Below are 10524 nucleotides of genomic sequence, written 5' to 3' on the forward strand. Positions count from 1 at the left end.
TTAGTCTTTGCTCGTTAGCTAGCAAAATAATGTTATGCGCTGTTTTATCCCCAACACTGTGCCCTCCCTGCTTTGAAACAGCCTGAATGTATGATTTACTTGGTACGTCCTTCAAAACCACTTCTGACACCATGTAGTATTATCTAAAATAAGGACGCACGACAACGAGGTTCTAGCTCCAGCATCTTTTACTAACCTAACCCTCGCATGTCATACATAGGTACGGATACCCCCAAGGGACATCCTACTACAGTACCCACCTTTCGACCAATCCTCAGACTTTCCAAAAAGTGGGCAAGGCCAGCAATACAGGCAGCTTGATGAAAGGCTCCCTGTTAACCAGCTATCCTTTTGATACCAGTTGGTATTGAACGCCCTCGCCTTTTCATCCTTCTTCATTAAACTGATCTCAGGCAGAGGTCGACCATCGCTTTTAATTCGCACCTTTTCCGTGTACCCCGGAGAATGAAAGGGATTCTTCAACAAAAAGTCCACAACATTTTCGGCAACATTGGCCATTCTACGTACACCTGGCGCCGACAGAGATGGTTGCCTCGCTCCGTGTTCTTAAGAAACGATGCAGTATTTTGTATTCTTAATGTATTATTTCTTACACTGTAACCACAGGAAATCTTAAGTCTTCTTACATACAGCCAGGAAGAACTATTGGATATAAGAGCATGTAACGCCCTGGCCATAGAGAGGGGTTTTTGTTCTTTATTTTGGTTAGGCCAGGGTGTTACATTGGGTGGACGTTCTATGTTCTTTTTTCTAGGTTGGTTTGTTTTGTTGATTTTGGCTGTGTGGCTCCAATCAGGCACAGCTGTAATTTGTTGTTGCTGATTGGGCGTCACACATAAGTAGCCTGTTTTTTCCTTTGGGGTTTGTGGGTGATTGTTTTCTGTTTCGTTCATTTTTGACCAGACAGGACTTTTTGCTGTCGTTGCTGTTTAGTGTTTTGTTTATAGTGGTTCATTTGATAAAATATTCAAAATGAATACACATCCTCTGCTGCACCTTGGTTTCATTACGACGACGGTCGTTACAGAGCAACATCAACTTACCAACATTACAACCAGGAATACGACTTCCTCGAAGTGGATCCTCTGTTTGGACCACCACCCAGGACAATGGATCGGATCCCAGTAGGCGACCCAAAACAACAGTGCCGCAGAAGGGGCAGACGGAGCAGTCTTCTGGTTACCTTCCAGAGAGACATCAGAGATTGTAACATTCTCTGTGTCACAGAAACATGGCTCACTCAGGATACGTTATCAGAGTCGGTACAGCCACCCGGTTTCTTCACGCATCGCGCCGACAGAAACAAACATCTCTCTGGTAAGAAGAAGGGCAGGGGTGTATGCCTTATGATTAACGAGTCGTGGTGTGATCATAACAACATATAGGAACTCAAGTCATTTTGTTCACCTGACCTAGAATTCCTTGCAGTCAAATGCCGACCGCATTATCTACCAAGAGAATTCTCTTCGATTATAATCACAGCCGTGTATACCCCCCCCCCCCCCCCCCCCCCCAAGCAGACACCTCCACGGCCCTGAAAGAACTTCATTGGACTCTATGTAAACTGGAAACCGCATATCCTGAGGCTGCATTTATTGTAGCTGGGGATTTTAACAAGGCTAATCTGAAAAAAATTCTCTCTCAATTTTATCAGCATATCGAATGCCGGGCTGGCAAAATTCTGGATCATTGCTACTCTAACTTCCGTGATATATACAAAGGCCTCCCTCGCCCTCCTTTCGGCAAATCTGACCACGACTCCATTTTGTTGCTCCCAGCCTGTAGACAGCAACTAAAACAGGAAATGCCCATGCTCAGGTCTGTTCAACGCTGTTCCGGATAGCCTCAGACAACAACATTGATGTATACACTGATTCGGTGAGCAAGTTTATTAGCAAGTGCATCAGTGATGTTGTCCCCACCGTGACTATTAAAATCTCCCCCAACCAGAAACCGTGGATTAATGGCAGCATTCGTGCAAAACTGAAAGCACGAACCACTGCTTTTAATCATGGCAAGGCGACCGGAAACATGACCGAATACAAACAGTGTAGCTATTCCCTCCGCATGGCAATCAAACAAGCTAAGCGTCAGTATAGAGACAAAGTAGAGTTGCAATTCAACGGCTCAGACACGAGAAGTATGTGGCAGGGCCTACAGTCAATCACGGATTACAAAACGGAAACCAGCCCCCTCGCGGACACCGATGTCTTGCTCCCAGACAAACTAAACAACTTCTTTGCTCGCTTTGAGGCCAATACAGTGCCACTGACACGGCCCGCTACCAAAACCTGCAGGCTCTCTTTCACCGCAGCCAATGTGAGTAAAACTTTTAAACGTGTTAACCCTCGCAAGGCTGCCGGCCCAGACGGCATCCCTAGCCGCATCCTCAGAGCATGCACAGACCAGCTGGCTGGTGTGTTTACAGACATAGTCAATCAATCCCTATCCCAGTCTGCTGTTCCCACATGCTTCAAGAGGGCCACCATTGTTCTTGTTCCCAAGATAGCTAAGGTAACTGAGCTAAACGACTATTGCCCCATAGCACTCACTTCCGTCGTCATGAAGTGCTTTGAGAGACTAGTCAAAGATCATATCACCTCCACCCTACCTGACACCCTAGACCCACAACGATTTGCTTACCGCCCCAAATGGTCCACAGACGACGCAATTGCAATCACACTGCCCTAACCCATCTGGACAAGAGGACCCTGGGTCTCGACCCCGCCCTGTGCAACTGGGTCCTGGACTTCCTGACGGGCCGCCCCCAGGTGGTGAGGGTAGGAAACAACACCCCACTGATCCTCAACACTGGGGCCACACAAGGGTGCGTTCTCAGCCCACTCCTGTACTCCCTGTTCACCCATGACTGCGTGGACATGCACGCCTCCAACTCAATCATCAAGTTTGCAGACAACACTACAGTGGTAGGCTTGATTACCAACAACGATGCGATGGCCTACAGGGAGGAAGTGAGGGCCCTCAGTGTGGTGTCAGGAAAACAACGTCACACTCAACAACATCAAAACATAGGAGATTATCGTGGACTTCAGGAAACAGCAGAGGGAGCACCCCCCCCCCCCATCCACATCGACAGGACAGTAGTGGAGAAGGTGGAAAGTTTTAAGTTCCTCGGAGTACACATCACGGACAAACTGAAATGGTCCACCCACACAGACAGTGTGGTGAAGAAGGCGCAACAGCGCCTCTTCAACCTCAGGAGGCTGAAGAAATTTGGCTTGTCACCAAAAACACTCACAAACTTTTACAGATGCACAATCGAGAGCATCCTGTCGGGCTGTATCACCGCCTGGTACGGCAACTGCTCCGCCCACAACCGTAAGGCTCTCCAGAGGGTAGTGAGGTCTGCACAACGCATCACCTGGGGCAAACTACCTGCCCTCCAGGACACCAACACCACCCGATGTCACAGGAAAGCCAAAAAGATCATCAAGGACAACAACCACCCGAGCCACTGCCTGTTCACCCCTCTATCATCCAGAAGGCGAGGTCAGTACAGGTGCATCAAAGCTGGGACCGAGAGACTTAAAAATAGCTTCTATCTCAAGGCCATCAGACTGTTAAACAGCCATCCCTAACATTGAGTGGCTGCTGCCAACATACTGACTCAAATCTCTAGCCACTTTAATAATAAAAAATTGGATGTAATAAATGTATCACTAGTCACTTTAAACAATGCCATTTTATATAATGTATACATATCCTACATTACTCATCTTATATGTATATACTGTACTTTATACCAAACACGGCATCTTGCCTATGCCGTTCGGCCATCGCTCATCCGTATATTTGTATGTACATATTCTTATTAATTCCTTTACAGTTGTGTGTGTATAAGGTAGTTGTTGTGAAATTGTTAGATTACTTGTTAGATGTTACTGCACGGTCAGAACTACAAGCACAAACATTTCGCTACACTCGCATTAACATCTGCTAACCATGTGTATGTGACCAATAACATTTGATTTGATTTGATTCTACCATTCTGGCGGAGAAAACTGCACACTCGCGCTGGTAGCTAGCTTGCTACTGAAGTTAGCAAGGCAAATTTAAATAAATTGCACTAACTGGACACACAAATAAAGTTCTAAAACCAATAAAACTATAATATACCTCCTCTGTCCCCTGTAATTTGAAAAAACGAATTTGAATAGAACCCCCATAATGCTCTGTGGCACCTAATAATAAGTTCATTCTCTGATCCTAATTATATGATTTGGATGAACAACATGTCAATTCATACTGCATTACCATGTATTTCTATGGAAGGGGGTGAGGCCTACGAGCCTCCTAGGTTTTGTATTGAAGTCAATGAAGCCAGAGGAGGACGGAAGCTAGCTGTCCTCCAGCTACACCATGGTGCTACCCCAGACAGTGCTGTTGAATTTACTGTAGACCTTCATTGCAAAACAGTGTATTTTAATAAATTATTTGGTGTCATGTGAATATATTTATTATAGTTTTATCTGAAAAGGATTACTTTTTTAATGTTTCACTATTTTCTTTTTTAATTACATTTCACTGAGGAGCTGTAAGAGGAGGAGCCTCTACTGCTGTGTACTGAAGTGTAGCAGAGCAGGTGGGTGGGTCTCACAATGGCTGGGGAGTAGGGGACCTTCTCTCATGAAAGGCTTATTTGATATAATATCATTGGGTGAAACACGAGAGAATAGGAAAATGACAGTGTTGTGGCACATCACTACGTTGCAAGGGATTGCGAAAGGAGGAACATGAATAAATACAATTATAGAGGTGGGAATAAAGAATAAGCCCATTTAATATGCATTGAAATATGACCAGCTATCCTTTGTCAGTAACTGAACATTAAAGAGATGTTACTCCTACATTTACACAAGGATATAAACCTGCAAATTGATTTTATTGGGTAGATGTAGCATGTCTACCACACTGCCACTCACCCACATAGCCTATGACAGGACAGCTCTAGGGCAGGTTCACAGAGAGGAGCGGAGGAGGAGAGGGAGGAAGAGAAAGCAAAGGGACTGAGATTGAGTGGTAGTTGAAGAATGGATGGACAAAAGGCACTCACCTCCAGGCTACATTAACTAGCTCATCTCACATAGTTTCCACCTTGATCCATGATGTATCTTTATGTATTTGTTGACCTGTGTCGTGATGCAGGAAATTTCCCCATGCAGAGATAACTGAGCCATGGGTTCTCTCTTATCTGGGTGAATGACCTTATAAAACTTTACGCCAATTCCTTACAGGCTTAACACCGGGGTGTTAGTCTTCATCCATAACACCCCATGCGGTCAACCTCCATCAGTGTAATTCTGACATAATTCTGATGCTTTAATCAATACATAATTAATTATCTTTAACCCGCTGTCAAAGGCTCTTTAATGACCAATGCAGACCATTTTGGGATTTTCCGGAGAACCTGATTTTATCAGATGTTCTATTTTGTTGGCATAGGGTTTTGTAATATTGCATTCCAGAGGCACAACATGTAGAAATTCCACTTGGGTTGATTAGCTTATGTTTTTTCACTGTACATTTACAAAATATTTTAGCATTATCAGCCAGAAACCATAATGTATAAGCCATGTGCTTACATGGAGGAGAGAATAAATTCCCTCTGTGTGTGTGTATTTGTGTGTGCTTATGGGAAGGAGGAGAGGATTTAAAGCTGCGAGGCACAGGACACGGCCCTTGAAGACCGTCTCAATCCTGTTAAGCTGCGTGTTTTTTAAGGTTTTTTTTGCATTCCAAATAACGATGTAATGCGTCAGAGGCACAGTCTAATGAAAACCAGTCCGCAAAGGACCTTCGCAAAAAGTCAAAAGGAATGTCTTGTATCTGCCCCAGCTAGTATTTATTTATTTTCACCAATGTCGATGCATTTGCACATAATGGACATAAACAGATTTGCATACTGTATATGACTTTTTGATATGTGTGCAGTCATATTCTGCTTTAATGAGTTGAATATTCATTGGGAATTAAAATCATATTTTATCAGCACATGTTTAGAGCCAATCAAGTTCTACAAACCTGTCTTCTGTTATGGTGCCATGGTGGTGGTGAGCATCAGTGATGAGTGGAATGGCAATCGGTATGTTCAGCTATTAGGAGACATACAGTTGAAGTCATTAAAACTCGTTTTTCAACCACTCCACAAATTTCTTGTTAACAATCTGTAGTTTTGGCAAGTCAGTTAGGACATCTACTTTGTGCATGACACAAGTCATTTTTCCAAAAATTGTTTACGGACAGATTATTTCACTTATAATTCACTGTATCACAACTCCAGTGGGTCAGAAGTTTACATACACTAAGTTGACTGTGCCTTTAAACAGCTTGGAACATTCCAGAAAATGTCATGCCTTTAGAAGCTTCTGATAGGCTAATTGACATCATGTACCTGTGGGTGAATTTCAAGGCCTACCTTCAAACTCAGTGCCTCTTTGCTTGACATCATGGGAAAATCAAAAGAAATCAGCCAAGACGTCAGAAAAAAATTGTAGACCTCCACAAATTTGGTTCATCCTTGGGAGCAATTTCCAAATGCCTGAAGGTACCACGTTCATCTGTACAAACAATAGTATGCAAGTATAAACCATGGGACCATGCAGCCGTCATACTGCTCAGGAAGGAGACATGTTCTTTCTCCTAGAGATGAACGTACTTTGGTGTGAAAAGTGCAAATCAATCCCAGAACAACAGCAAAGGACCTTGTGAAGATGCTGGAGGAAACGGGTACAAAAGTATCTATATCCACAGTAAAACGAGTCCTATATCTACATAACCTGAAAGGCCGCTCAGCATGGAAGAAGGCACTGCTCCAAAACGGCCATAAAAAAGCCAGACTACGGTTTGCAACTGCACATGGGGACAAAGATTGTACTTTTTGGAGAAATGTCCTCTGGTCTGTTGAAACAAAAATGAACTGTTTGGCCATAATGACCATCATTATGTTTGGAGGAAAAAGGGGGAGGCTTGCAAGCAGAAGAACACCATCCCAACCGTGAAGCACGGGGTTGGCAGCATCATGTTGTGGGGTTGCTTTGCTGCAGGAGGGACTGGTGCACTTCACAAAATAGATGGCATCATGAGGTAGGAAAATTATGTGGATATATTGAAGCAACATCTCAAGACATCAGTCAGGAAGTTAAAGCTTGGTCGCAAATGGGTCTTCCAAATGGACAATGACCCCAAGCATACTTCTAAAGCTGTGGCAAAATGGCTTAAGGACAACAAAGTCAAGGTATTGGAGTAGCCATCACAAAGCCCTGACCTCAATCCTATAGAAAATTTGTGGGCAGAATTGAAAAAATGTGTGCGAGCAAGGAGGCCTACAAACCTGACTCCGTTACACCAGCTCTGTCAGGAGGAATGGACCAAAATTCACCCAACTTATTGTGAGAAGCTTGTGGAAGGCTATCCGAAACGTTTGACCCAAGTTAAACAATTTAAAGGCAATGCTACCAAATACTAATTGAGTGTATGTAAACTTCTGACCCACTGGGAATGTGGTGAAAGAAATAAAAGCTGAAATAAATAATTCTCTCTACTATTATTCTGACATTTCACTTTCTTAAAATAAAGTGGTGATCCTAACTGACCTAAGACAGGGAATTTTTACTAGGATTAACTGTCAAAAATTGTGAAAAACTGAGTGTATGTACACTTCCGACATCAACTGTATACAGTATAGAAGGCTGTGCAAAATGACTCAGAAAAATATTTTGGGTGTTTTTCCTCACTAATAAATGAAGGTATCATTTATTCAAGGAATGAGTTATAGAATGAGAACAGAAGACATCCCATTTAGCCTCTTCAAGCTTCTGTCAAACCTCCTCCATCTATATCCTGTAATATAATAAGACGTCTGGGAATGTAATATTTTATGTCATAACTTTGAACGATAATGACATAATGATGCAGTTTAGCCATTTTAGTGGCAAACTCCAAGGCGTATATTGATGTGAAGCAATTGTATCATGTCAATATATTCATGTTTTTCACAACACAACTTTCACAAAACAACATTGTGTCACTGAGTCAAACTTACAACTTTAGGTGTCAGATAACCTTCATTTCTCCCTTAAAGTGATTCACCCCCTATGTTTAGGCAAGCCTAAATGACTGTAGTTCAGGATTAAATTTGGCTTAACAAATCACATAAATTACATGGACTCACTCTGTGTGAAATGATAAGGATGACATTCATTTTAAATGACTCCCCCTTCGTCTTTCCCCCATACATACAACATATGTAAGGTCCCTCATTCAAGTATTTAATTTCAAGTACAGATATGACCATACTGAACAAAAATCTAAACGCAACATGCAACAATTTCAACGATTTTACTGAGTTACAGTTCATATAAGGAAATCAGTCAGTTGAAATAATAAATTAGGCCCTAAACTATGGATTTCACATGACTGGGGAGCCAGGCCCGGCGAATCAGAATTCGTTTTTCCCACAAAAGGGCTTTATTTATACTCCTCAGTTTCATCCGCTGTCCGGGTGGTTGGTCTCAGATGATCCCGCAGGTGACTAAGCCGGATGTGTAGCTCCTGGGCCGGTTGGAAGCTTATTTTGTCCAGAATTGTGTTTATGTCCCTGTTATTTAGCATTTCTCCTTTGCCAAGATAATCCATCCACCTGACAGGTGTGGCATATCAAGAAGCTGATTAAACAGCATGATCATTAGGTACAGCTTGTGCTGGGGGGTAAATCTGAAAATCTATTGCAAGACTTGAAAATTGCTGTGTATCCATGACCCCCAATACCTTGACAGAGCATTAAGAATTTTAAAAAGAATGGGCAAATATTGCACAACTTATTTTTATTTAACCTTTATTTAACCAGAAAGGGCTCATTGAGATTTGAAATCTCTTTTTCAACAGCCAAGATAGGCAGCACCAATTCATTATGGCAGGTAGCCGAGTGGTTAGAGCGTTGGACTAGTAACCGAAGGGTCGCAAGATCGAATCCCTGCGCTGACAAGGTAAAGATCTGTCATTCTGCCCCTGAACAAGGCAGTTAACCCACTGTTCCTAGGCCGTCATTGAAAATAATATTTTTTTCTTAACTGACTTGCCTCGTTAAAAAAAGGTAAAATAAAAAAATTACACAATTACAGACAGACAACATGAAAAACTACAGGTAATCTAGAAAAAAAACATTCACAGGAGTATAACAAATCATAAAACAGCAAATTAAAAACATTGACAGGTCAAGGAATCCGTCTCAAAATTCTTCATCAATGATTTAAAAACACCAATTGGGACAAGTTCTTTATCAGGTTTCAGGTATGACCCAGATGCAGACAGTGTCGAAGAAACAAACATTTATTTATATTACAGGGACAGGCAAACAACATATCAAAGGCAGAGGTCAGTAATCCAACTCTTTTCTCTGTATACATAAATGATGTCACTCTTGCTGCTGGTGAATCTCTGATCCACCTCTACGCAGACGACACCATTCTGTACACTTCTGGCCCTTCTTTGGACACTGTGTTAACAACCCTCCAGACGAGCTTCAATGCCATTCAACTCTCCTTCCGTGGTCTCCAACTGCTCCTAAACACAAGTAAAACTAAATGCATGCTCTTCAACCGATCGCTGCCTGCACCTGCCCGCCTGTCCAGCATCACTTCTCTGGACGGTTCTAACTTAGAATTTGTGGACAACTACAAATACCTAGGTGTCTGGTTAGACTGTAAACTCTCCTTCCAGACTCACATCAATCATCTCCAATCCAAAGTGAAATCTCGAATTGGCTTCCTATTTCGCAACAAAGCATCCTTCACTCATGCTGCCAAACATACCCTCGTAAAACTGACCATCCTACCAATCCTCGACTTCGGCGATGTCATTTACAAAATAGCTTCCAATACCCTACTCAACAAGCTGGATGCAGTCTATCACAGTGCCATCCGTTTTGTCACCAAAGCCCCATGTACTACCCACCACTGCGACCTGTACGCTCTCGTTGGCTGGCCTTCGCTTCATAATCGTCGCCAAACACATTGGCTCCAGGTCATCTACAAGACCCTGCTAGGTAAAGTCCCCCCTTATCTCCGCTCACTGGTCACCATAGCAGCACCCACCTGTAGCACGCGCTCCAGCAGGTATATCTCTCTGGTCACCCCTAAAGCCAACTCCTCCTTTGGTCGTCTCTCCTTCCAGTTCTCTGCTGCCAATGACTGGAACGAACTACAAAAATCTCTGAAACTGGAAACACTTATCTCCCTCACTAGCTTTAAGCACCAGCTGTCAGAGCAGCTCACAGATCACTGCACCTGTACATAGCCCATCTATAATTTAGCCCAAACTACTACCTCTTCCCCTACTGTATTTATTTATTTTATTTATTTTGCTCCTTTGCACCATATTATTTATATTTTATCTCTGAACTTTCTTCAAACTACAAATCTACCATTCCAGTGTTTTTCTTGCTATACTTTATTTACTTTGCCACCATGGCATTTTTTTGCCTTT

This window comes from Salmo salar, chromosome 26 (assembly GCF_965601325.2).
Source record: "Salmo salar chromosome 26, fSalSal1, whole genome shotgun sequence".
In the NCBI taxonomy this organism is placed as follows: Eukaryota; Metazoa; Chordata; class Actinopteri; order Salmoniformes; family Salmonidae; genus Salmo; species Salmo salar.